Source organism: Lonchura striata, chromosome 18 (assembly GCF_050655825.1).
Source record: "Lonchura striata isolate lonStrDom1 chromosome 18, ASM5065582v1, whole genome shotgun sequence".
Classification (NCBI taxonomy): domain Eukaryota; kingdom Metazoa; phylum Chordata; class Aves; order Passeriformes; family Estrildidae; genus Lonchura; species Lonchura striata.
This window is the reverse complement of record NC_140720.1, coordinates 13,622,755-13,649,832: the sequence shown is the minus strand read 5'-3', so window position 1 is coordinate 13,649,832 and position 27,078 is coordinate 13,622,755. Positions and strand designations below refer to the sequence as shown.

General features: G+C 45.5%; 1 long non-coding RNA gene across 1 annotated transcript; it reads right to left on the bottom strand.

Moving 5' to 3' along the window:
• Positions 1-4,253: 4,253 nt before the first annotated feature.
• LOC146765840 (uncharacterized) lies at positions 4,254-20,098 on the bottom strand. The gene is made up of 3 exons (XR_014949385.1): positions 19,953-20,098; positions 18,857-19,027; positions 4,254-16,735 (listed from the first exon to the last, which is right to left on the bottom strand). It is a non-coding gene; the product is annotated as an uncharacterized LOC146765840 (long non-coding RNA).
• Between the last annotated feature and the right edge of the window lie 6,980 nt (positions 20,099-27,078).

Here is a 27,078-nt window from a genome sequence, read left to right as displayed (position 1 = left end):
AAGGGGCTCCTGTTCTGCCTCACACACCCCCTGCCCTCAGGGCACCGGGACCAGCCCCGCTCTGTGTTTGCAAACCCACATCAGTCATCTGGGCAAGGATCTCCACGGGCTAAATGTCACCATGAAAAATGATTTGGTGCTCATCCAAAACCAAAAGAATTTGATCTCGCTCAAGCCAGGACACCTCACTCTTGAATTCCATCCAGGCAAGATCAGCAGCACATCAAACAGAGTCAGGCTTTAGAAATGTCACAGAACAAGCCCAAAACTGCCTCTGCCATCACTGATTAGAAGGGAGGAGAGGCTGCTGTGCTCATCTGTCTTGGCCTCCCGTGTTACACAAGGATTTACTCACCAGGATTTACTCCAAGTGGAAACTGTCAGGAATCAACCCTTTGTGACTCCAAAATGCACATTTTTCCAGGCTGCTTACCTTTGGAAAAGATTGTTTCATTCATACCTCAGCATTCTTTTTGCATCCCCCTGGAGAGTCTCAAAATCCAGCATTTCATGCTGATGGGAGAGAGGAGAAAGGGTCAGGATTTTTAATCATGCCTTGGCTAAAAATCACAAAAAATGAGCTACAAAAACACCTTTGACTTTGGGATATTCCCTGCAGCTGGAGGTTAGAGGGATGTAATTGGGGTGGTGCAGCTGATAAGGAAACCTGCAGTATGTCTGGGAAAGCAGGAACAGATCAGGAACAAGTCAGGGTGGATCTCCACGATGAGATGGGATAATCCACGGGCAGACACTGGAGAAAAACCCAGGAAGGAAAAAAAGCAAACAAAACAAAACAAACAAACAAAGTTCTAAATAAATATGATTATATATTAGGGAACCAACATTTGTCCTGACTTTGGAATAGCAAATAGCAATGTTTTCTACCTGCTGTTTCCAGGTATGGCAGAGTAAAACACTAGGAAAGAGCCTTGTTGGTCAAATTTTGCACACTGATATCTAAGGAATTCTGCTGCTCTCTTTTATATGGTACATTACATGTTACATGGTTACAGGTTTCCCCAATGCCTATTACCTATATTAAATGGTGATTTTCTACTCTAAACCAATCTGTGAGCGCCAACATCCCCAAGAACATGGAGGTGAGGAAGGAGAAAGAGGAAGGACAGGGCAGGCCCAAATCCCAAATCCATCTTAAAACCTCTGACCCCCATGTACAAAACCAAAACCCCCCTGTACAGCACTCAAAAATTCTTCCCTCTACTTTGTGACTACTTCTACTCTAATATCTAAACTTTTGTGACTTCTTGTTCTTCCTGCAAGGTTGGTAACTCATTCCATGGCTCAAACCCAAAATCACAGCTGTTTCCAGCTGCCTGCCAGGGTCTCAAATGCTTCTGACCTGGATCCAGAACATCCAAAAATGTCTGAGGGACATTGTGGGTTCCCACAAAATCCTTTCTGTGAAACTCTTCCTGTGAAATCCTTCCTGCTGCTCTGCAGCTTTTCTCTGCTCACCTGCAACCCCTCTCCAGGTTTCTCTTCCTGGCACTGGCATCAAACTAGCAGGAGTGGGATGGATTGGTTTCCCTTCCCCTGAAAGTTTAAATTAAAGCACGCTCGTTATGTTAAAAAGAAAAGTATGTGTGTGTTTTTAAATGAAAGCCACAATGAAATTATGCAGGGTGTTGTTTTTTTAGAGTCAGAAACCAACCAAAATTACCTTTCTAACAAATGAACGTGACTCATCCAGGCGTGCTTGTTGAAGTGGTGGATTTCTTTCCAGTGATTTAAAAGAGTTTATCATGAAAACAACAAGCCACCATCATTAATATTCACACAGAGAAAGCAGAGAGGTTTCACCAAATCCTGCATTTGACATTTCTCCCGGCTCCAAACACAGAGCACACATTCCATGGGACTGTTTGTTCCTGGAAAATGCAGCCCCAGCTCAGCTCCATCTATCAGTTTGTCTAGAACAAACATTTTGTACTTACAAACAGAGTCTTAATTGACTCAATGAAAAAAGCAGAACATTTGCTCCACATAATTCATGGGGACACATTTCCTTTGTCTCCTGCCACACTGCTAAGTATATACATCAGGACAGGATAAGAAAAAAAAATACTTGAGCATATCAGAAATGCCATGTGCCAGAACTCCTGGTAACAGTTTTCATTGAAATAATGCTAAGAAATAAAAATTTTTAAATGTATTATTATTTATTATAAAATATATATAATTTATTAAATAACACATAGATTATAAATTTTATAATATATATAATATAAATATATTATATACTATATTCATTATAATAATATGGAAATGTATTGTATATTATATTAAATATATAATTCTATATAACTATATATAATATATTAATTATATATAATGTATTAATTATAATAATATATTTATAATGTATAATAATATAAATAAAAATATTGTTTCTATTCTTCTTTATTATTAAAATATTATTTATTATCCTTTTAAAAAAATTTTTTATTTAGTTTATTTAGGAAGAGAAGTTTTATTTGTTTATGTTATGGAGATTTCTTTATAAGAAAAACCAGGGGGTTTTGTGGGTTTTTTTATGAATTGTAGTTGTTTGGGAAAATTTGTAATTGTGAAGCTTTTTTTATAAGATTTTTTTATAGTTGTGTTTATGGCTTATGTTAATTTATGGGGTATGGTTTTAAAGATGAATTGTTTAAAGATTTTTATTATTTATTTTTAAATTTATTTTTATTTTTGGGAATTGAGGGGTTTTTTTGTGGGAGGAGGTATAGGTTTTCTTGGTTGTTGTTTGTTTAAATGTTTTATAGATTATAATTATTTTAATATTTCTTTATTTTAGTAGGGAGTTTTTTTCACAACTATAATTTTCATTTCTTTTCATGCAGGTCCTGATGAAAACTGACATTTTTCTGGTGTGAAGAGCAGAATCTGAATCTGTGTCCAGACAGACACATGCTGGGAATGAGACCTCTGTCACCTGGCTGGTGGGGCTCTCCAAACTGAGGGATGATTTAATGATATCTTATGACTTAATGATTTAATGCAGATCTTTGACTTCCTGCATATTCTTTAACCCCTTCACATTTTTGTCACACACACCACAGCATGAAGCACATCTCTGTATTAATGCTCCAAATCTCTTTAATGCCCTAGGCGAGTCTAAGAAAATTTTCTTTAATTCAAAATTTTTCAGACACTGCGAATGAGTTTCCAATGATGAGGGAGAAATAATTTCTTTTCTCACCACACCAGAATCCATAAGTAGCTCACATGTACTCACATCTCCCAGCAGAGGTCAAGGATGTTTGAATTAGGTTTTTTGAGCAATTAACAGAAGATACAAAACACCATTATTGAGCAGCGAAATTTAATTAAAGTTTAACAGCCTGGAAATTAATTTTAGATTTCCTATACAAACATCCTCATTCCCAAAGATGCCATCCTCAGGCCTGACCTGGCTTTACACCAAAATCATCAAAGGTGATTAAAAATTTAAAAATGAAAACGAGTGCTGAAGGGAAGCCCTGGGCAGTCAGGAACATGAACCTGCTCAAAACAGGGTCTGACAATGGGAGACACCTCATCCTGCAGAATAATCACACAGAAACAACTCATGTGGCTGAGAGCTCCCTCAATTTCAGTTTGAAAGTATTCAGTGCAAAAACAAAGAGCTTTTCCACAGTCCAAGTTAAATAATAGGGGGTTTTTTCCAAACAAAAAAGCTACATTAAGATTAGGCTCCCCTGCATGGGTGTGTTTCTGTCCTTTGCCTGGCATTTCCAGCAGACTGGGACTGCTCAGGAAGAGCTCCCAGTAAAACCATGCAGGTTTTCTCCATGCCCACCTGCTTTTTGACTGGGAATGCTCAAGAAGAGCTCACCAGAAAAGCCATGCAGGTTTTCTCCATCCTCACCTTTGTCTGGGACTGCTCAAGAAGAGCTCCCATCAAAACCATGCAGGTTTTCTCCATGCCCACCTTTGCCTGGGACTGCTCAGGAAGAGCTCCCAGTAAAAGCCAAGCAGGTTTTCTCCATGCCCACCTTTGACTGAGAATGCTCAAGAAAAGCTCCCCAGTAAAACCATGCAGGTTTTCTCCATCCCCACCTTTGCCTGGGACTGCTCAAGAAGAGCTCCCATCAAAACCATGCAGGTTTTCTCTATCCTCACCTTTGACTGGGAATGCTCAAGAAGAGCTCACCAGAAAAGCCAAGCAGGTTTTCTCCATGCCCACCTGCTTTTTGACTGGGAATGCTCAAGAAGAGCTCCCCAGCAAAGCCATGCAGGTTTTCTCCATCCCCACCTTTGCCTGGGACTGCTCAAGAAGAGCTCCCATCAAAGCCATGCAGGTTTTCTCCATCCTCACCTTTGTCTGGGACTGCTCAAGAAGAGCTCCCAGTAAAACCATGCAGGTGTTCTCCATCCTCACCTTTGTCTGGGACTGCTCAAGAAGAGCTCCCATCAAAGCCATGCAGGTGTTCTCCATGCCCACCTGCCTTTTGCCTCTCCCTGGCCTCTGCAGGACCCAGGTGAGACAGGGAGACATTCCCAGAGCTCCCATCCCCAGAGGAGCCAAAGCAGCACCACTGAGGGAAGTGTCCTCAGGACACAGCTGGAGATGGTTTAACAGAACCTTTATGGAAACTTTTCTCTCCTTCCTGACCCCTTGCACCTCGTTTTTGTCCCTGCCACACCCCCAATTCCCAGATTAATTCTGTCAAAGTGAAGAGAACCCTCCTCTATTCATCTCACTTTTTTATACACAGGTTTGAAGCACTCTCCGGGCACTTTCTCCCCATCTGATATGTCAAACGTTCACATCATTTATTAATCCACTCAAAGTACATCCTCCAAGAGCCCATTCCTGTGTTTATGTTGAAGCACCAGAGCTGCCAAAGCCACAGAGGACCAGAGTGTCCAAACCAGCAGTTATTTTAGTTATTTTGGCAGGGTGTAGAGCCCCATGTGATCTATCCAGCAGCACAGCAAAAGCTCCAGCAGCTTTTTCTGATCTTTTTGAAGTGGAACAGGAGGTGTTTTTCTTAAGTGCAAAGCATTTAATATTGCAGCAGCAGCTAAACTCATTAAGCCAGCCCAGACAATGATCACATCATTACCATAATTCCATTTAAAGCACTTGCTTCTTTTTAAGAGGACCCACACAACACAATCATTACAATGTTTTTCTGGCTGTTAGCATCCTTGTTTGTTGAGGGAGTGATAAGTGAATTGAAACATCCTCATTTTTCTTTGATTAAGAGCTCAATTAGGAAATAAAAGATGTATTGATGTCACCACAATATTACAATCTCCCAGTTTTTCCACTGAAGACCACAGAAATGCCACTGGACTTCACAAGATAAGCAAATGGAGCTCCTTGCCAGCACCAATATAAACTTTACTAATCACTTCTGTCCTGTTTAGAATAAAATTCACATTTCTTATGACCAGAGGGTGTTTTGCAAAGGCAATAAGAGAATACTCAAATGGTTTCTATAGAATGCAAATGCAGCACCTGAGCATGCCACATCCCACAAGCCTGCAGGAAGGCACAATGGTCCCAAAGGAGCAGCATGGCGAGGAAATGGATTGTGAAAATCCCACAAAAGCCCTGAGCAGAAGGAGCAGGAAGCCACCCCTGACTGCTGCTGCCCAGCCAGCACCTACAGGGAAGGAATTGCTGTGCAGGTGATGAGAGGCAGAATTTTTGGGACAGTCTGACAGCAGGGTAAAGCCACCCAGCTGTGAAAATGCCTCCGAGAGAGAACAGGCTGCTGCTCAGATATCCAGCATCAGCTGGAATGAACCTCACTTTCATTTCTGAGCTAAAAAGACACAAAGTAGTTCTTTTTCCAGGAAAAACTGTGTGCTCTCCTGATGAAGGATATAGTGGATAACTCCATGTCAGTGGGAAAAGTGAGTTTCCACAAAAGCCTACCTTGCCCAGCCATTTTTTCCCTGCAATTTATTGAGTGAAACCACAAGGCAGCAGATTTTAAACAAAGAAAGTGGAAATATTTCCTACCCACACCCGTAAAATTAAACTGGGGAAGGGTCTGCCCTGGTGTGAGACAGTCAAAAGCCAGTGAGGAGCCAACACTGCCCAAGCCACATCTGCCCCTCTCTGATGTTTGAGATGATTTTTCTCTCTTGATGGATACAAGAGCAGCATCAGTTTGCTCTGATTTCCTCAAGATCCCACAGCAGCAAACCCATGAACTTTATGAATAAAAAATATCCCAATTTTCAATCTTCTTGACTGATTTCACGCTAGTGACTTTTTCTTTCCTCTCATACAAGAGTCAGAGCAAGAACTGAAGGTTACAGGCAGAGATAACACGGCTCAGATCAGTGACAGGGGAAAAGGTGACACTGTCTGTGAATTTTGTAGTGCAGATCCTCAGAGCTGCAGGAATGCATGTGGGCAAATGGTTTGGAGTGTCACCAGGAGCTGGAGCAAGTCTTCACCACGTGTACAAGGTTACATTTCTCTGATTTCAAACTCAGGAGCAAGCTGACACAGGAGAGAAAAAAATGGCATGAGAAGAAATGCACTTACTGTGCTAGGCAGGCACTGGGAGCCGTGTCCTAAAATCAAGAGAAAAAAAAATATACAAAATTTTTTAAATTATCCATAGTGTTAGAGGAAACAAGTATTTCAAATGCTGTCAGCAGTGATAAATCACAGAATCACAGAATGGTTTGGGTTGGAAGGGACACTTTTCACTAGAGCAGGTTGTTCCAAGCCCCATCCAACCTGAACTTGAGCACTTCCAGGGATGGGGAATTTCTTTTGCACTGGACCTGCAGCTCCTGGCTCAGGGCTCTCCTTACTCCACACCAGAGAATCCAAAGGTGAATGAGTCTCTACTTTTTGTGCCTTCTGCTGCAGCAAACTCCTCCTGGAGTCCTCGCACAGCTGGGGGAATTTATGACACCTCCAACCTTTGTAAATACCTGCAAGAGTACTGAAATCCTGGATTCACACCTTCCCCCCATCCACAGATCCTATAATTGGTCCTATAATCAGATCCTATATCAGATCCGAAAATCCTCAACTGCTGTTTGTATTTACAAACCTTGAATTTCTGAAATCTTTGTTTGCTTTAGCTGAATTTGGTCAAGGCACTCAAAATTAACCAGGGGAACAGCCAGAAAGGCTGATATGTGCAGAGCAAATGAACATAAGGAGTTAATTTTCTTATGAGAAAAGATTAAATGTACCAATTTTTTCTGGCCATTGATAGAACGCCTTATTTCAAGGAGGAGATTCACAATTAATGGTCAGAACACTCTGAAATTGTACATTCTGGTTCTTTTTCTTCTGGGCTGCAAGCCTGGATAGCTTCAGACAGAAAGTGAAAATTGTGGCAACAAGTCATCTGTCCTGGGTGTGCTGCTTCCTGCCCGTGCCAGCAGCTGGGAGCATCTGCTGCCAGAGGAAATTATTTTATAATTTCTGCTTTATTTACTTTAATTTTTTCTTTTTTATGAATCAGAATCTCTGAGCTCCTTCCAGAACACGCAAATTTCTATTTTGCAACACTTCTCACTGGAAAATCTTCCCCCTCCATCCCTCATCCCTCCATTCCAGCTGTAAATTTAAGTTTGTATTTAGTCATAGTGGAACTGTCAGCAACAATAAAATACAGGCTGTGCTGGATCATCTGCAAACTTAAAAGAACAAAAAAAACCACCACTTGTTGATACCTCTCCTTACCCCCTAGTAGATATTTTTATACTAAAAATTACACTGAAAGCAGCTCAGGCACCAGGGGAATGTGGGAGTTTGCTGCCTCATTATGATTAAATGAACATTTATACAGCAACCATGATATGCATCAGTGTCAGTAGCAACAGGGGGCGTTAAGGGGAATCACGATTTGCTGCAAAAAAAAAAAAAAAAAAAAAAAAAAAAAAAAAAAAAAAAAAACTATTCTGTCTTGGATGAGGAATTTGCAAAGTTCAGGGCACTTTACAGGTGCATTCCCACCCCTCAGTGCTCCTGCTTGGCTCTGTCCTACCCTAAACCAGGCTCCTTGGTCTTCACCCAGAGCCTGAAGTGAATATTTCCAGGAGAAAAGCACCACAACAGCACCCAGAGAAGCTGGGGTTTCACAGAGGGATGGAAGCACAAAGGGATGGAGCATTTCTCCTATAGTTCCAGTATAAATCCAGTGGGAATTTATACAGGAGCCGAGTGCTGAGCCAGGTAACTCCTGCTGGCTTCCCTGCCAGGATGGATTCATTTTTAGATGTTTTGCTCCCCAAAGAGTTGTCCAAAGCTAGATAATGAGAGAAAAGGAGCTGAATTTAGGGCAAAAGAACCTGCTCTGTGCAGGACCAAAAGGAGGAGGGGATGGAGCTCTGTAGTGGGTGGAGGCCACTGTGGTGTCCTCAGGGTGAAAAGCAAAGCTGGCCCCATGGCAAATTCCATGGGCGCTGTACACAGACCTCAAAGCACTCAGAAAAGCAGAATTTCAGCTAAAAATGTGCTCATTTCCTTTAGTATTTACAATTCCTTTCTCTGGCCAGACAGGATCTTGTCCTGATGGCATCCTGTGAAAACACAGCAGAGACATTCACTAATATTTGATGTATATTAATATTTACTGCAATGTAAAGATTTTGCTGGCTGTCACCATTAGATATTGCTGACAATCCTCAGGATTTGCCTTCAATTTTTGATGACTGAAAACACACAGTTGCACACAGATGGAAAGATCAGGGAAATAAAAAAAAGAAAAAAAGCAAATTTAAGATTGTGACACTCTCATCTGCATCTGAGATGGTGACTAGGTAGGGTCCCAGTTCTGTCTGTGTGCAACAATAGCAGAGAGCTCTCTGCAGGCCTTCAAAATAATTAACATGGGTTTCTATCCATTAAAAATTGCATTGTGTTTCTCAAAAAAATCCTAAGAACCTATAACCTTAATGGATCACATTTCTCAGGAACTGCCACGCTCCTTTTCTGACAGGGAAAATCACAATCAGTGCTAATATTTTGCTTCTGAAACACAGCTTCAATTGTCACCACAGTTTGAGTCACCAGCACAGAGTATCAGCCTGGAGTTGGCAATTTTAATTTCCTGCTGGTGCAAACACGTGGCCCTGTTCCAAGCCCACAAATTGTCTACCAACAAGTGAAGTGGCATAAACTTACATTTCAATTCAATTAATTGTTCCGATTCTCTGCTTTCAAGAACAAGGTGATAACCCTGAGCGAAGTTCTTTGAGAGGTAAAATCTCAAAGGCTGATGTTACAGATTGCATTTTATTGCTCTCTTTTTATAATATGTAACAGATATCTGGCTTGAGATTTACCTTCAGTTTTGGCAGAATCCTCATGGACTGCAACTATAAATGGGTTTGCATGAAGCTTTTTGCACCACCCAGAAGCTGGAAGTGTGTAGCCAGCCCCCCAGGAAAGCTTTCTGCTCTGCTAAAGGAGATATTTTCATAGAGGTGCTGCTAGGAAGCTTTCCTTGCTTTTACACTTCAGGATAGGAACAAGATGTGCACAAAAGAGTCTCTCAGGTCCTGGTTTTGTGCATCACACAACACCTGGCAGTGCTTCATTGTGACAAAAATGGCACAGCGAGGCAGGCAGAGCAAGGTAAAGACAGGCTCTAGTGTGGCCCTTGGTGACATGGCCCTGGAGAAAAATCCATTTTCTCCAAGAGTTGTTTTCTGCAAAATAAAGAATGTCACTGCAGAAGAAGAATGAGAACACTCATGCTCATGTGTCACAAGGCAGCACATTGAGATGAGGCACTTCTCACACTGCCATGAACTCCTCTGTGCCTTCAGCTGCTTGCAAGCATCACTCCAGCAACCCACAAAGCATTCAAAAAGCAGCAGTTAATGTTCTTCCTAATGATCTGTACAAATCTGGAAAGATCTGGAAGGCTGAGCTTTTCAATCAGAATAGACTCTGGAGAGCCAGGAGCAAAGGAAGCAAGATAGGATTACCCCTTCAAACAGCAAGAAAATGAAGATGTTCTTCCCCCTCTCTGCTGTCCCCTGGAGGTCTCTCCTTAAGAGTTTGAGCAGTTAAAGAGGTAAATATTTTGTCTTCAAAGGAGGTTGAAGTGATATTTAATCAGGAAAAGACTTTACTGTAGGTTTATTCTACTGATTGATTCTGAAAAGTTAAAATCCATTTCACTGAAGACCTGTCTGCAGAGTAATTAGAGGCTCTTTCTCCCTCAGCTAAAGCTGCCAGAGGCCAGCAATGGTTCCTGAGGAGCACCACTTTTTGAGGGCAATGCTTTTTGACCTATATTGAACAATTATTCCATAACCAGCTGCACTGTGCTGGTTTATTCACCTGTTCTGCTGTTTGAAAATGCAATGGACACAGCATTTGGCAAGCAAGTGGCTTTTCATGTGCTGCCACCAACGTCAGCTTCAGAGCCATTCTCTGACCACCACCTCACCTTCAGAACCATCTCCTGACCACCACTTTGGCCTCAGACCATCTCCTGACCACCACCTCGGTTTCAGAACAATCTCCTGACCACCACATCAGCCTCAGAACCATCTCCTGACCATCACATTGGTTTCAGAACCATCTCCTGACCACCACCTCCATTTCAGAACCATCTCCTGACCACCACCTCCACTTCAGAACCATCTCCTGACCACCACCTCAGCTTCAGAACTATTTCCCATCTTCTGGAAGATCCCACCAGCTCTGTCCCCATGGTCACACTGGGGTGTGACCTGCAGTGCTGTAGGGACACCCTGGGAGCTGCTCCCCAAGCCCTGTGTCACATAAAAATACAAACTGGGAAGGGTCCCCTCCACTGGCAACAGCAGCCAGGAGGAAACGGGACAGCAAAGGTGTGAGCTAAAAGGGGTTTGTGTTAGTCCAGGACAGCTCCACATCAAAACTTGTAACCTCAGGCTGTCCCAATGGCATCACACACATCCCCCAGCTGGAAACAACCCTTCTCCCCAGCTGGGAGTGCCATTTCAAGGTGGCTTCAAACCCCAAAATGAAAAGTCAGGGGCCTGAGTGCGCTGGCACCACCTCTGCTCCACGTGGGCTCCTCGGTGCCCAGGGGCAGCAGCGCTGACACTCTTCAGGCCTGGCTGCAATTCCTCCCTCCCTGCTCTCTGAGGGTTCATTTGTGCTGGCTATCATCACCACCCCTGCTTGATGAGGCTGTGGCTCCACTGCTGAGAGTGTTGAAGGGAGCAGTCTGCTGCCAGCTATGAGGTGCCTTGAAAAGCACCAGAACTCAAAACATCTCCACGAGCTGCTGCTGTTCATCACCTCTCATGGCTCCAGAATGTGCTGGCTCAGTCAGCCAGAGAGGGTGGTACAAGCAGCAACAACATTTCCCTTTCAGCTCTGATGCCTTTGTGGCATCTGCAGCCCAGGCTCAGCCCTCCCTTGTTCCTAGAACCAAGAGAGATGTGTTCTTAAATACGCCTTAACTAATATTAAAATGTAACTTTGAGAGGCCAAAATTACTCCCAGTGAGAGAAAATCAGCCATATTTCCTTAATTTGCCAGCCAGGAAATCAGTCACAATTCTTGTTTGTACGCAGCAAATCAATAGATCAGTTGAGCACAGCCCTTGAGTTATGGTCACTTTTTCCAAGGCAAAACCAATTTCTTCATGATGATGATTCTGCCATTCACTCATCTCACCTGGCAGTGCTGAGAGCAGCTGTAACTCTTGATACCTCTCCCAGAAATGACTGCACTCACAAAAGTGCATGCTGAAGGGAAAAGATATCGTATTTTTCCTCTTTTTCTCAGGCCTGCTTTCTGGCTTATCCATTCCAGGACCAAGTTTCAACAAATCCAAGAATTTCTGACAATGCAAGAGCTCATTTTCTAGCCCTGATCTCACTTTCTTGATGAAGGTTTCATTATAGGTTCTGTCTTCCTGGTCTTCTCACCATCAAAGAATTCGAATGGAGGTGTTTGAATGCACGGCTTTTGGAAGGGAGAGGAAGAAGAAAAAACCAACAAAATAAAGAGCTATCTGCTCTAGCAATTCATTTCATTCAGAGATTTTTTTTGCAGCAGATAATGGATTTTGAGTACCAGTAACATTGCACAATCCAGCCACCCACCAGCAGGCTGCTTAGCACAGATTTGGCTCTAATTTTATCCCCTTGCCAAAGTGTTCCTGCAGCAGGCCCCTCAGCTGGAGAAAGGCTGCTGCTGTCCTGGCTGTGGAACACAATTCTGGGGAACACTTTGTTCCACTGTGTCGAATTCACTCTGGGCAAACTCTTCCTCCTGGCCCATCCATCACCCAAGCCCACCACCCCACCTCTTGTTGGGAGCCTTGAAGGAGCACCAGGGTCCTGCTGGTGGCACCAGCTCTCCTGAAATAACTCATCCCAGTGGGCAGCACAGGATTTGTGTCCCATGGAGTGACAGCAGCCACACGTGGAGGCTGATGTCCAGCTCAGAGCTTTATTTACATATTTATTTTGCATATTTAATTTTTATTTACAGCTGGCACAGTTGAGTCTTTCTTCTTCCCTCAACACAAACTGCACGTGATTAAAAATCCCTATGAGTGAGGTTGCTGGACACAATTAATGCAGTTGTCTCTAATTTTTTTCCTTCCTCTCAGCCCATCAGTAACAAGCTACTCTTCTCCTTATCACAGAATGGTGTGGATTAGGAGGGACCTTAAAACCCACCTGGTGCCACCCCCTGCCATGGGCAGGATACCTCCCACTCCCCCAGGCTGCTCCAAGCCCCATCCAGCCTGATCTTGGACACTGCCAGGGATCCAGGGGCACCCACAGCTTCTCTGGGAACCTGTGTCAAGGAACAATATCCTAATATCTGATATTAGGAGTAGGTTTGCTTCTTGTCCAAGTTGTCATCATCTTCATTGAGACACAGCGACTTAAAGAGCAGTGAGAGGTGTTTTGAACCCAGACTTCTGCAAAGGGCAGAATCAGGATGGTTTGGAGGGTTTTTTAAATGTTTGAGATGTACCCATTAATTCCATTGATGTTCATTATTCCTTAATGAGGAGGTAAATCCTTAAATGCCTCAATCTTAGTACCAGGCTGCAGGCCTTTGAAATGGCCGGCACAAAAGCCCAGTCAAGTACCCTGCTCCCAGACTCAGAGCTCTTCTGGAGACCAAAGCCTGCATTGAAATGAAAGAAACAGATGTTCACTGCCACAGAAAAATGGAATAACACAAGTTGTAACACTATCACTGCTTATATGTAACTTTGGCTTAAAATCATTAACCTTCCTATGGCCTGCTTTGTGGCTGAGCACTTTCTATTCCACATAATGTTCTTCTGAATACACAAGCACTCCTGAGTGAATTTAGCCTAATGAAAGAAGCCTGTGATGACACTTGTCATCCATTTGTCTTTTGAAAAGAAACAGCATCATTACATTCCCAATAATCAGAAATTTGCTTCAGCATTGTTTTCTGTGGTGAGCTCTATCCCAGGCCAGCTCCATTAGCTTTGACTTTGGTGTTTCAGACTGGGCTTTGCTGTTCTCTGAGGACTGGTTTGATGTTCACCACCCTCCTGGGACAGGATTTAGCTCAGTTCAGCCAGCTGGGCTCACAAACCAGCAAGGGATTCCAAAGCTAAAGGCTCTCATCAATTCTCCCAAAAAATCCACACAGAGGCTGCCCTGAAGTGACCAGCAGGGATTGATTTGTGCCAGGAGCTGGCACGTGCCAGCTTTGTCCTTGCCTCACCCACTGCTGCTCACCACCTGCCTGCTCAAGACCTGTAAATATCTATTTCTGTCATCATCACCCCCTTTTCTGAGCCAGATGAAGTTCTCTGAAACAAAAACCTTCTGTTTGGCACCTACTGCAGTCAGTGATTTTAACACCCCCATCATTTTTACACGTGTTTTAATCAGGTGAAGACCACACCTGTTTCTGCTCCTGGTTCTACCACCTTGGGTTTTGGCCAGAGCTATCTCAATATCTCAATAGATATTTTATCCAGAGCTTTTAGTAAAATGGCATTTTTTTCTTGTCAATATAAAGGAAAAAACCTTGCTCCTAGAAATAGCAAATTTGTATTTCTCCATTGAGAAACAGCATGACCAAGAGAGCTAATGACATCAAACTGAATATCTACCTTTCCTATACCTAGTTTTTAAAGGGAAAAAAAAATAAAAAGAGATACAGTGACTTTAAAGGAAGCACAGAGCCATTCTGACAGAAAAATATCTCGACTTGAAAAATTAGAATAGTTACTAATGCTCTCTTACCTTGCTGATGAAGTCTCAAGTAAGCTCCAGACTTAAATTGTCCTGTAAATGCAGCACAGCTTGAGCTCACAGAAGTGCCTCAGGAAAACACTTTGAGAAAAGTACTTGAACTTAGTTTCATTACATGGCACTGAAGATAATTTGGGTTGATTGGTTTCTAAATGAAACCAAATGAGCTGATATAATCTGTTTAAGGTGTCACGAGCTCCAGAAGTTAAAAACCCTGAAAATCAGTGAGCCTGATTCCTAAAAGTGAGGAGGAACAAACTAAGAAGAGCAGGAAGGAAAATCCAACTGCCTTGATGTTGGGACCCCTAAGTGATGCAATAAGTAACCAAAAGAAGTTATAGGTGCTTTTAAAAGGCAGCAAATAAAAAAAAATATGTATTCTTCATAACTTTCACTGAGTTCTGGGCTCTGTGGAGTTGGGAGACATTTCTAATGACAGCAAATACATCAGAGCTTAGAAACTACTTAAACTACATGAAAGAAGTACTGAAGAAATGTTCATCCACACAACACAGGCTGCAGGCAAAGCCTTAATTCTGCCACTACCAAACCTTTGACCTGGGAGCCCACAGAATTTGTGTCAAACACATTTTCACTGCTGAAGGTGAACGTGCCTCGGGAGCCACAGAAAGAGACTCTTTAATCACCCTTTTTTGGTTCTTTTTTTCATGAGGGAATTGTCTTTCAAGGCAAAACACAATCCAAAAAAAACCCAAATCCGAACTCCCAGCATGGCAAAAGTCTGGAAAAGAGCCCTGCAAGCCAGAAGCCAGGTCCCATGGGAAGTGCTGAGTGTCCCCAGCCCTCAGCAAGCACAGCCACTGCTCACAAGCCTGTCCCAGCCAGGTGCCCAGGGACTCCTGGTCCCAGTGCCCTGCTTGGCTGCACCCTGCCAGCCTTTCCCCGGGCTCATTCCCAGGGCACAGCAGGCAGCAGACATCGTGTTCAGCTAATTGAGCTTGAGCTTATCCCCCCAGGTGTATAGCATGACTGTAAACTTGCAGCAGAAACTCATACCACAGACTGAGTTCACACAATCCTGTTTCCCTCTGGCAGCAGAAACTTTGGATGTTTTTTAAATCAGAAGCATCTCAGCTGGATGGGGACATTGATTCTCTTCCACAGAGTTGCAGAAGCCTGCAGATAAAGAGATGGAAGATACCCTGCCAGAGCCAAACAGCCTCAAACTATACAAAGACAGACAAATTTTTTCATCAGCCTACCTGGATTGCCTGGCTGGATTAAGGATGAGAAGACCCCTCTACCTCACAGGGTAAAACTTAATAAATTTGGGCATTTTCTGATGGTTGGAACACAACTCATTCCAATGTGAATAACTGGAAGCATTAGTGTGAACTAATATAAAAGTAGTCAAATACATTACAGTGATTGCCACTCAGCAGTAGCTGTGCAATATGAATAAAAAGCACATTCAATCTGTTCCAAATAATTGGCACAATGTGTTTATATAGGACTAGGGCTGCATATTAAAACACACCTGATTAGTTCTTGATAAGCAATGAGTATTTACTACATCTGTGATAGCTGTATAGAGTCAGATCTCATTTTTTTAATTATTAATTGGTATTTAATTAGCATATATTACCATACTAGTTATACACAACCTAGTTGGGAATGCAAATATAATTCTAATAATTACATAACTAGTTATGCTTTCAAGAACCTACTACATAATGCAGACAGCTTCTCTTGGAAGAGAAAAGAGCACACAGGAACAGAGTAACATTTTTTAAAATCTCTAAATCCTGTTTTGAAGGTGGACTTTGATCTAAATCAAGAATTCTGAGGTTTTCTGGTGTTTTAGTGCAGAATTGATGTGCTGCTGCCATTCTCCAACCCTGCTATGAAGCAGCTTGGACAGACTTTTGCATTGGCATCTTTCTGGGAGAGATGGAATTGCCTGTCTGAGCACTATCACAGAGATTGGAAGAGATTTTTCCCTTCACCATGAAATGCCTCTGTCAGGCTATTTGCTTCTTTCAAATGCAGAATTGATGTGTGAGGTTCTGGATCTCAGCTGGACAGCAGAGCTGTGGCACCTCAAGGACTGAGCAGAGGTGACACCTTCAACTCGAGTGCCACCACAGCTGCCAGACATGAGTAAACATCTCTGGGAGACAAATATTCCTGCAGACTCCTTCCCTGCAGTGCTGAGTGCATTCAAAGTGCCAGTGCAGAGAACAACAGAACAACCCCAGAGCCACTGGCAACATGAAGATTGGGAGGATCAAGAGGTAACAATCAGTGCCTGCATTCAATGTTCCACCAGTATGTAAGAAAAGTCCTGGGAGCCCACCCTGAGTCCCAGCAGGTCTGTCAGATTCTCTCCCACCTTTCTTCAACTCCATGCTCCAAATGGTGAGGTGTTTCTGAGCAGGTTAGGAAGGGGTGAGGGGAACAGAAAAAAAGTGGAAAAAAATCAATATACTCTCTGCTATTTCTCCCACTTGGGAAAGATGCTTCAGCCCACAGCTCACCAGCCTGAACCCTGGAAGAGAAAAGCTGATTATAACCCCTAGCAGAGAACCTGTTTTTTACCTATCTCCCATCCACGCTTTTTGGGGTACAATATAGGGCCCTTTCCAAGCAGTCAAATCTCCCCTGAGGCTGACAGCTACAACTGCTGGCTGGCAGCTGTGTCCCCACACATCCACCCTCTCTGCTCTGAGGAAGGCACAGGAATCCCAGCCCCTTTTCTGCTCTTCAGCAGAAAAATCCACCCCCTAATTGGTGGCTGTGATGAAAACCTGTCAGGTCCAATTCCTTACTCCAACACCACCTCTCATCTTTTCTTTCCAAGGTCCCACACCTCGCACACACCCGCTCCTGACCCTGTTTTCACAAACTTAGAGATATTTCTATTTCTAACTGTAGCTCTGAGTACAGGAACTCTCCTGCAACACTTGACAGCACTAAGCAGCAGTCCTGCTTCCAAGCCTAGGTGTATCTCTTAAAAACATGAATGCACTCACTGTGTCTCTGCCCAGAAGCTGCAAACACAAATTCCTGTACCTCAGGCCAAGGATGCACAACCTGCTCTCACCTCCCCACTGTGGGCTGCGAGTTTGCAGCTCACTGACAGCAAAGGAGGAGGGTCAGGAGCCACAGAGCATCCTGCATCTGTGGTTAATGGGGGCAAAAAGGCTGCATTTGTCAGCCTGACAAAAACACCCCTGAGAAGTGGCATTTTCTTGTGCTCAGTGACTCCCCACGCAGAGCTTCCTCCCTCCTGCATCGGGATCCCTCTGCTCCCCACCCACAGTGACAAAAAGCCTGCAGCTATTCAGCTGCACTGACCACACTCCCCTCCCTGTCAGAGTGATGTTTATCTTTCATTTCTCCCCTTGAGTCCAGTGCAGGAAAATCCTGCTGAAGATAAATCCCCTCTTTTAATAGTGCTGAGCTTTGACAGAAGCAGTTTGGAGTCAAAGATCTGCTGATCGCTCACGGCGAACAATAAAGGTTTATAAACAGTTGTGCTTGTATCATCTGGACTCTCTTTTTGTCACGCCTTGCTCTTGATCTCGCAGAGCTGACTGAAGTGGCTGGTGTCATTTATTGCTCCAGAGACACATTTGATTGTCCAGAGCAGTTGCACATCCCCGTGTCACCACGGCCAGAGTGGCACTGACAGTCATGACTGACCCAGTGCAGCAGCAAATCTGCTGATGGGAGGATGACAGGAGCTGGCACAGCTCTTTATAGAGCCCACACTGGCACCGTACCCCTCACCCAGATGGGAAAAAGGGGGATTCACATCTTTTGGCACAGCTGTGCTCAACGCTCACTGGGCTCTGAGCTGTGTTTATTACATCAAACCCACCTCGTGGGGAAGGGTGCATCACCCAAGTGTCTCTCCTGGACCTGTCTCAACAACTCTTGGAGTCTGGGTGTTGGGATGACCCCAGGATTGTAAAAGTCTTTTTTTCCCCAGCCCATGCAGCCAAAGAAGAACTCGGGAATGGGTAGGAACAGCTCCTCAAGGTTGTTTATTTTCCCTTATCTAGAACATTCTTTCTCTGACCTGCTGAGCTCTGTTTAGCAGGTCGACCATGGCATTCTGCCCTAGTCTTGGGTGGCATTTACATTTTATATTCAAAACTACATATATCATGTTTACAATAACATGCCAATATCTATCATTTATGTTTGACAGTGATCTCTACCTTAAACCACTAGAAAAGTGTCACCAGCACAGAAAGACATGGAGGGCAAGAAGAAGGAGAAGAAGGTCAGGACACACCCAAATCCCTCCATCTTGACCCCCTGAACCCCATTCTAAAAATCCCCAAAATTCTACTTTTTCACCCTGTGTTAATCCAACTATCACACTACTCAAACCCTTGTGGATTGTAATTCCTCATACAGAGTTGGCAGCTTTTTCCACGGGCTAAAATCAAAGCCACAGGTGTTTTTGACTTCATGCCAAGGTCTGTGAGCCCCCTGCCAGGGTCTGGGGCCAGCCAGGGCAGCCAGAGGGATGTGCTGGACTCTGACAAACAACAGCAGTGCCCAGGATCACCAAGCCCTCTCCCCAATCCCAGGTGTATTTTAGATTTAAATGAAGCACGAACATTGCATGCTCTGGGAGGAAATACTTGTGACTTACTGCAGACAGTTAAAGGCACAAATTCCCATCAGGAAGCAGGGAATGGTGTGATGGCTGTGAAGCTTTGTGGAGCCAGGAACATGCCCACTGCAATGTGAGCTGATCATATGGCACAGCAGATTTTGGTGTTCTCTTTGTCATATGTCACATACTTCAGAGCTTTTGTGCAGACTGCCAGGAGACAAGAAAAACATACAATTAGTGGGGAGGATCAAATATTACATTTTCTAGGCAAACTGAAGGGGCCTAAGCTCTGGGCTGTCTTCAGTAATAAAAGTATTTGTGTTTTTACAAATATATATGCTGATCTAGTCCCAGGCTTATTAGCAAAGAATTGCAAATGTACCTGGCTCTCTGCAGCCTGCAGGGAAAAAGCTGTGCTTCTAATGCTTAGTTCTTAAGGCTTTGAGTTTATAAACACTGATTTTCTGATCATCTTCGAGTAGCCACAAACTAAAAAAATAGCCCAAAACCCCCTCCAATAAAGAAAAAAAAAATCCCTGTATTTCCTTTATCATTGTTCCTCTCCAGTGCTTCTGTTTATCATTGGTGGTGAGGATGTGGCACGGTGACGTGCAGGAGGGAGCCCCTGGGGACAGCTGGCAGCTGGTGACACAGAGCCATGGCACCGTGTGGCTTCTCCAAAGAAAACCCAGCAAACCCCAGAGAGCCTGGCCAGCAGCTCATGGGGCTCCAGCAGCACAGCCCTGCCAAGCCCAGGGTGACAACAGGACTGGGACAAAGCTCTTCTGAAGGTAATTTTGGGGCTGGAAGCAGAGCACATGGAGCAAACCCTCTGCTCCATTTCAAGGCTTTTATAACCAAGTTTAATACAGATCTGGAGAGGCAAAGTCTGATCCAAATGCAATGGAAAAACATCAGAAGGACTTCACTGCTCTCACTACAGCTGACAGAGGTACCCACACAGCTGGAGTTTCACTGCCTGAAATCCCCCTTCAGCAGCAGCAGCTGACACTGATAGACTCTGACACACATCCTCACATAAATAAGTCAGAGAAACATTAAAATGAAAATATAACAAATGGTTCCCAGCTCTCCCAGAGGCACTAGAATGTGGAGACAAGAGTCAGCTTACAGATAAAACTGGTAGCAGTGAGATCCCCTGTGCTGTGCTCTCTCCTTTTCTGATAGCACACACACCTGCACCAAGAGCTTCTCTGAGCTTTCAGGAGGAAGAAACCTGTAAGGGAAGGTAAAGATGAGGAGAGAAGTGACTAAGCAGAGGCTCTGAGGCACACACAGAGCTGTCACCCTCAGCCCAAGAGCTGTGCCAGGAGTCAGAGCACTCCTGGAGAGCTCTCAGCCCTGCTTTGCCATGCTCTGAGCATGGCTGCAGCTGCAGGAGTTTAAATAATCCACCTTTAAAAGGATGTTGTGCTGCCAGCCTCCAAGCCAGAAGCACCACTCAGTTAAACACCCCCAAAGCTGGACCCAGCTCTGTTCTTGTTCGGTTTTTAATCAATGGCTTTCTCCAAATCTCACTGAAATCCAGGAAAAAGCTCACACTGGCTCAAGTGAGCTCCAACCCAGACACCAAGCATGAGGCTTGACCAGGAATTGTTTCTTTGGCAAAAGGAGATTCCTTGGGCTTCCATCCTTTTCTCACGTCTGTCAAGAGTTTTTATATAATTCCTATAAACCAATATGAAACAATATCCATTCTATGAACTGTTCCTCCAAAACAGTGCAGGAGTTTCCCTCTCCACCACTCTGGATCATCCTTGCAGATCCCCAGCAGTGCCTCTCACAGCTCCATGAAATGCACACTGTTCACCTGGAGGCAATAGCTCGGTGTGGACCAAGAAATATCACAGCAGTCATGAGAAAAGAGTGAGTTCCCAACATCTGAAGCTCTTTATTAACAACAGGCTGAGTTCTGGAGATGAGAGCGTGCTGTAGGATTTGCACACTCCAAGTGGAGTTTAGCCTGTGGGAAGAGCCAAACTCTCTCTTGAGGGAGAAATCTGCAGATATAAAATCTCTAATTTTTCCATAAGTAGAAAAGGCCATTTAATAGGAATAAAAGCCTTCCCACCTTGAACAAAAACAAATCAAGTACCAAAAGCAACACTGCACTGAGCTCCCAGAGCTCCTTCAGCAAAACAAAAGGTAACTCAGGTTGCCAAATCAAACCTGCTGCTCCCCCCAGCTCCACCCTGTGCTCTCCAGGCCAGATCTCTGCCTGCTCTTTGGCACCATCACTGCAGTGCCCAGTCTGTGCAGATGCTGTATTATGTAACAATAAAAATCTCCCTGGAGCCAAGACAGTCTCCTTTGCACTCACACGCATGGTAAAGGAAGAGGAATTTTTTCTTTTTTTCTGTGTACAATTCTGTCTTTCAGGAGAGGAGAAAGAATTCAGATCTAAGTGTAATGGTAGTGGTTTGAGTTTCTGCAGGAAATGATTTGGGGTTATTAATATGTATTTTTTTTTTCCATTGTAAAATGATCTCAAACACTTTAACACAAGGAGAAGATCCTAAAAATCCAGAACGTCTGAAAGTCACTGTAACAGCACACAATTTACACTCTTTATCTTCTGCAAAAAGCAAGGACAAAACCATTGCTGTCCTCACCTTTTCCCGTGGTTACTGTGTTCTCTGCCAGGTGTTATCTTCAGCACTGGAGGTCTCAGGCTTACTGCAGCACCCCAAAGCTGTTTGATGATTTTGGATGCACGAGAGGTGAGGAGCAGATTTTCTGGGCTCATTTCTGTCACACAGGTGCTTGAAATGACATAAAATTGGACCCAGTGACCCTGGGAGTGCCTTCCTAAAACTGGCCTGAGCTGCCCACAAAGGGAGATTCAGCCACATCCCCTGAGAGCACAAATCCAGGTGGCACCTCAGACCTTGCCCTGCCAGGGACCTGCTGTCCTCACTGGGCATCAGGAGCCACGGGGCACTTGCTCAGGAGTGCAGTGATTAAAAGTACAAGTCCCTCTTATGTTCTTTTTATCTGGGAGGGTTTTTAAAAGCCATTCAACTACATTCCTGAAATAATGCTGACTGAAACCTGTTACACAGTCCTCTTTAGGGATCTTGCAGGGGGTTCTCTCAGTGGCTCCTCCAGAGCTAGGACACTTGTATCTCAAACCTCTGAGGGAGAGGAGAAATCTCTAGCTTTGAAGTAAAGTATACTTGCAAATTTAAATTTCAATTTAAGGACATATTCTACTCTATAGGACAGATGTAAACATAGATGCTAACACATTCAGAAGTTGGGGATCAAATTTGCTCTTCCTCATATCTGTGCAGCAGAGTGACTCTGCTGCAGTCAGTGTGCACATTCCATGCTCCCAGATAATCCCCTGCACCTGAGTGATGAGTGGCTCAGAAACAATTTCAGAGAGTGACAAGTGCCTGTGCTTATTGCAGAGCATAAACATTGCTCCAATGAGACCCCATGGCCAAGCTGCAGGGATTTTACACCAGTGGGTGGTAACCTGAGAAAAGGTTATTGAATCAGCAGCACAGCCAAATCAGGCTCTGGCTGTCCCATGGGACACTGAGCTGCAGTTGCTTTCTATTCCTCTTTGTCATCCCTTCCCCTGCAATGTTGCATTCCAATGACAGGCTCTGTGCTACCAGATGATAACTGAGCCCCTAAGTTTAGGATTAAGAAATGAATGTATGGATCTCATCTGACAGCACATGCTCAGGATCTAACAAACCTCAGCCCTGGGTTTCTCCAGAGACATCCCTCCCTCTGCCCTTCTCACTCCGATACTCTGTCAGGACCCCTCTGAACTTGGCCAAAGCAAAATGCTTTCCTGATACTTTGGCAAGTGATCAATTAAATCTTTTCACTTCCTGCACTTCTGGTGGGAAGAGGATCATCCATGTGGTGACTGGCCACAAGAGTATCACGAGAAACATCAGTGCCCAGCTGACCAGGCAGAACTTGCACAACCAAAATCAAACTCAGCCAGAGGCTGGACCTGTCATCCACAGCACCTCCACCCAAAGCTCACATCGAGGACACAGATGCAGCATTTCACATGCTCCCTATCCTGAAGTCAAAATTTACTCTCAACAATAAAATTCCACCCAAAAGGTATTTTAGGAGGACAGTGTGTACAAAGATGGTGCCTAACAGGGAGCCTCTGCTTCCAAACACTCATTTGCCCAGACAGCACTCAGTTTGGATCCTGTCACAGCTGAATGGAGCAAGGAGAGCTGCCTTTCAATTTGCCAAGGCAACAGCTTTCAGCTGCCCACCATATATGCCACGACCTTCACAGCCAAACAAAGGAGGACTAGTTATTCACAGAGAATATCAAGGGCTTTACAAGAAGAAAATTGGACATGCTGCTCAAACAGCCCTCACCACGTAGACTGCTACTGTCTGCTTCCTAACAAGAAGAAAAAACTGTTAGGAAGTTCTAAAATTAGGTGCTGAGCACCTTTAAAAAAGTTCTGTTCAAAGCAGTGAATAAAATGCCACATGGAGCTATAGTTTAAAATGGCTGGGAATGCTCAGCATGAGCCATACCTGGCTCCAGAGGGGAAATTTTGCACCTGAAGTACACGTGCAAGGTATTGTCCACAGCAGCTGTGGCTGCCTCAACCCTGGAAGTGTCCAAGGCCAGGCTGAATGGGACTTGGAGCAGTCTGGGATAGTGGGAGGTGTCCCTGCCCATGACAGGGAGTGGAATGAAATTATCTTTAAGGTCCCTTCCAACGCAAACCATTCTTGGTGATTCCATGAGTCTATGATTCTAAGTTATTTATCATTTTCACACCAATACTTTTTAGAATATTACAAGAAAACCACATAGGGAATAACAGATCTTGAGGTTCATGAGACAATTTGATCCTTGACGACTTGGCTTTGTGTGCAAGTCCCTGAGGATTTACTCTGACAGTAATTATACACTGACCTCCCTATTCCTGTTTGATTAAAATTCATCTTCCATAAAAGCACTTGCAGTCCTTACCTAGACAGCTGGAAAAATGGGAAATTCACCTCTTCTTCTGGTAACTTGCCACCCACACTGATGAAAGATGTGTTCCTTGTGTACACAGGCAAATCATCAGTATTCCAGATTCCTACATCATCCCCCTTTTAATTCTGATTGATCACAGTTCTCACACGCTCCAGGCCCAGTTGCACCCAGTAGGAAATATTCTGTTAATGCCTGTGGGTGTCCAGAGGAGGCTCAGTGCATGCTGAGAGCAGAAGTGCCTTTTATTCAGATAACAGCTTTTGCTGTGCTGCAGAACAACTTCAGGCAACAAACTATATCTGAAGAGTTTAACAGGACAAAGTTCCCATGGATATATCTGTGTATCCTAGATGTTCAAGAAAACAAGTCTCTCTCAGGCTCACTGATGCCTGGTATTGCTTAATTAAACATTCTTGTGCTAGAAGGAAAACTGGAAAGTTGAAATTAGCTATTTACTAAACAGATGAAGTAATTCTCTGTCTAGAAGAACATATTACTCTGCTCACCTCTAACACCTTGTGTGATCACCCAAAACAAATCGGGTAACACAGCAGAAAGCAAAATATCTGTTCACCTCTAACACTTCGTGTGGTAACCCAAAACAAATCAGGTAACACAGCAGAAAACAAAATATCTGTTCTCTGTTTTCCCTCTGTCCTGGCCACTAGATGAAGACAGATAAAAAACCAGAGAGAGGACAACTTCAAAACAAAAGGAGACAGGACTGCGAAAGTTGCATGCAACCTAATTCTCAGAGTTGATCTATTTATGCCAGAAATGGATCTCACTTGAAGTCTGTGGCAGTCAATCCCCTTGAGTGCCATGCAGGCAGGATTTGGCCCTGGTGAAGCATCCGCCTGCATTCCCAGCTGCTGTGTCCAGCTGCCGCAGAGGAATGCGGGGCTGCCGAGGGCGCTGGCACCGGCCGAGTCCAAACTTCCAGAGAAAAGCAAATTCCACCGCAGCCCATGGACCTGAGCTTTGTCAGTGCATGGCTGAATCTGATAAAGAAACCCCCTGCCTGAAGAGAATTCAGTTTGGTTTCTTCTCCCTCACCAGCATGTTTGAGCCAGACCTTTATTGAATATGGCTTTGAGCGTTTGGAGCGTGTTGGAGAGAGACACAAATGAGCAGCACCAGGAAGGAAAACAGGGCTGTATTTGTGTATTTGTGTGTTCACCTCACAGCAGATTACAATCAAGAGCTCAAGACAATATTTTTATAGGGCTGAATCCTGCTCCTACAAGTAAACGAGGCTTTCACGGCTTCGTAGCATGGCGCGGAGAATTAGACAGCAGTTTGCACAAAAGCACTTTCAAGAGTGATTAAAACAAGGAAATAAACATATATCAGTCATTTTAGCACTCTGGTTTAAACAGAAATGCTTGAAGGCATAAAAGCCAGTTAATTCCTATTGGAAATCAATGGTAGCTGAGGGAATACAGCATTCTGGTACCCTTGGAAATTTGTCCTTTGACTATGGACTGCCCTCTCTCTGCTTTCTCTAAAATAAGATGGAAATGTAAGGTGCTTACTTATTTTGCAGCTGTCCCCAGACTTCTTGCCTAAGGGGAAAAGTTGTCTCTGTGAACCTTATATTCATCCCACTCTGTGCCTCCCCCTCTTCACAAGAACCAGCCACCGCTAAAGCTCCAATTTTAAATCTTATGACAGCACTGTCATGCATTTCAGGGCAAAACTCAAAATACGAGCTATTTCCAGGGAGAAAGGAGGCTCTTTCAGCCCGGGTTCGCTATCCACCTCCACCTCAGGCTCTCTCCGAGCGCATCCGGAGCGCTTCGCGCGGGGCACCTGCGGAGCGCGGCTGCCTCTCTGCCTGTCACAGCCGAGGCGCAGCGCGCAGCCCCATCGCCAGCGATGCCACCGCGGCCGGGAAGCGCCGAATTCCAGCCGAGCGGCCAGGAAAACTTCCAGGCAGCTGCCGGAGGCTGGCGCTGCCCGGCGCGGCTCGTTCCGCGGGGACACGGAGCGCTCGGGACACGCTCCCGGCTCGGGGAGCCCCGTTCCCGGCTGGGAGAGCCCCGTTTTCGTCTTGGGGAGCCCCATTCCCGGCTGGGAGAGCCCCATTCCCGGCTCGGAGACCCCCGTTCCCAAGTTGGGGAGCCCCGTTCCCGGAGGACAGAGCCCCGTTCCCGGTTGGCACAGCCCCGTTCCCGGCTCGGGGAGTCCCGTTCCCTGTTGGCAAAGCCCGATTCCCGGTTGGTAGAGCCCCGTTCCCGGCTCAGGGAGCCCCATTCCTGGATCGGGGAGTCCCGTTCCCGGTTGGCACAGCCCCGTTCCCGCTTGGCACAGCCCCATTCCCGGCTCGGGGAGTCCCGTTCCCGGTTGGCACAGCCCCATTCCCGCTTGGCACAGCCCCGTTCCCGGTTGGCAGAGCCCCATTCCCGCTTGGCACAGCCCCGTTCCCGGTTGGCAGAGCCCCATTCCCGGTTGGCAGAGCCCCATTCCCGACTCAGGGAGTCCCGTTCCCGGTTGGCACAGCCCCGTTCCCGGCTCAGGGAGCCCCATTCCTGGATCGGGGAGTCCCGTTCCCGGCTCAGGGAGCCCCATTCCCGGTTGGCAGAGCCCCGTTCCCGGCTCGGGGAGCCCCGTTCCCGGTTGGCACAGCCCCGTTCCCGGCTCGGGGAGTCCCGTTCCCGGCTCGGGGAGTCCCGTTCCCGGTTGGCACAGCCCCGTTCCCGGCTCGGGGAGCCCCATTCCCGGTTGACAGAGCCCGTTCCCGGTTGGCACAGCCCCATTCTCGGCTCGGGGAGCCCCATTCCCGGTTGGCAGAGCCCGTTCCCGGTTGGCACAGCCCCATTCCCGGCTCGGGGAGCCCCGTTCCCGGCTCGGGGAGTCCCGTTCCCGGTTGGCACAGCCCCGTTCCCGGTTGGCACAGCCCGTTCCCGGTTGGCACAGCCCCGTTCCCGACTCAGGGAGTCCCGTTCCCGGTTGGCACAGCCCCGTTCCCGGTTGGCACAGCCCCGTTCCCGGCTCGGGGAGCCCCATTCCCGGCTCGAGGAGCCCCGTTCCCGGCTCGAGGAGCCCCGTTCCCGGTTGGCACAGCCCCATTCCCGGTTGGCAGAGCCCCATTCCCGGCTCGGGGAGCCCCGTTCCCGGTTGGCACAGCCCGTTCCCGGTTGGCACAGCCCCATTCCCGGTTGGCAGAGCCCCATTCCCGGCTCGGGGAGCCCCGTTCCCGGTTGGCACAGCCCCGTTCCCGGCTCTCCGCAGCCTCCCCGCCGGGGCTGAG